The sequence below is a fragment of the Pygoscelis adeliae genome, unplaced genomic scaffold (assembly GCF_000699105.1).
Source record: "Pygoscelis adeliae isolate BGI_AS28 unplaced genomic scaffold, ASM69910v1 Scaffold13, whole genome shotgun sequence".
Classification (NCBI taxonomy): domain Eukaryota; kingdom Metazoa; phylum Chordata; class Aves; order Sphenisciformes; family Spheniscidae; genus Pygoscelis; species Pygoscelis adeliae.
Window position 1 is genome coordinate 4,322,653 of NW_008824499.1, and position 1,564 is coordinate 4,324,216.

At 48.1% G+C, this 1,564-nt stretch overlaps 1 protein-coding gene across 7 annotated transcripts in view; it reads right to left on the minus strand.

The window, feature by feature from the left end:
- The window catches only part of MEF2A (myocyte enhancer factor 2A), an 81,381-nt gene that overhangs the window by 78,858 nt on the left and 959 nt on the right, over positions 1-1,564 (minus strand). The window lies entirely within an intron of this gene.

Below are 1,564 nucleotides of genomic sequence, written 5' to 3' on the forward strand. Positions count from 1 at the left end.
TGGAACACCTCTCCTATGAAGAAAGGCTGAGAGAGTTGGGGTTGTTCAGCCTAGAGGAGAGAAGACTTCGGGGAGACCTTATTGCAGCCTGTCAGTACTTAAAGGGGGCTTATAAAAAAGATGGCGGCAGACTCTTTAGCAGGGCCTGTTGTGACAGGACAAGGGGGAACGGCTTTAAACGAAAGGGGGGTAGATTTAGACTAGGCATAAGGAAGAAATTTTTGACGCTGAGGGTGGTGAAACACTGGCACAGGTTGCCCAGAGAGGTGGTGGATGTCCCATGCCTGGAAGCATTCAAGGTCAGGTTGGACGGGGCTCTGAGCAACCTGATTTAGCTGAAGATGTCCCTGCCCACGGCAGGGGGGTTGGACTAGATGACCTTTAGGGGTCCCTTCCAACCCAAACTATTCTATGATACTATAAGCACATCCTGACACTGTTCCTCTTAAGTAGAAACTTGGTGAAATTGCTCATACATCACTGGTCCTCCCTTTCCACTGGATGGACGGCACCTGGAAACCAGATAAAACTACCAGCAGGTAACTGACTTATCCATGAGAAAGGTATGCTATACACGTATCAAGAGAACAAAGAGAGCCAAAGGTACAGGTATGCTGTAATAAACGGTTGAGTTTGAGTAGATACTTTAAACTAGCTCAGTCATTCCTTAGTTAGTCTGCAGGGAACACTAGCATTTATCAAATAATTCACTGACAGAAAGGTACACCTCGAAGCATCTGCGGCTTGCATGAGGTCATGCTGAAGCACCTCAAAGAGTGTGGCCATGGATAAGCCCACGACAGAGCAGGTACACCCCTGGAGGGACTGCAGCCATGGGTAAGGTCACGCTGGAGCAGGTGTATCTCTGAAGGCATTGCGGCCCATGGATAAGGCCACGCTGGAACAGGTGCACCTCAAAGAGACCGTGGCTGTGGATAAGTCTATGCCACAGCAGGTATACCCATGGAGAGACTGTGGCTCATAAATGAGGCTCCATTTGGAGGAGGTACAACCTTAACGGACTCCAGTCTGTGGATAAGTCCAAGCCAGAGCAGGGGCAAGGGGAGGAGTTCATTGCAATGTTAAACCCGATGGTCTGGTCCAAAGGGACCAGGGGTGGAGACTGTAATGGAAATACCTTTAAATTGTGGTAAACTGGGATTTGAGTTGCATGTTATAGAAATTACTGTAGCAGGAACTATACTCCTCCAAACCAGTGGAGGACAAGCCTTGAGAAGCAGTCAGTGCAGTACTGACCTGGTCCGAGCTGGCTTTGGTGCACAGTAACTCCACAAACACACCACCTCTCCTATCCTGAGTGACCATCATAACAGATGGAATTCGAAGTCATGGACTAAATGAACTCAATGGACATTTTGTGGACATTTTATGGACATTTTACAGAGGTGGTCCATAGACTAAGGGAATGATATCTGTGTATTACGTCAAAGGATGGGAAGGGGGATGGTGGTTAATGAGGTTGTATTGGATAGTGTGGGACCTGAGCATGACGTAAATGGTATGGAAGAAGGGGTAGAGAATGTGCTGGTTTTGGCTGGGGTAG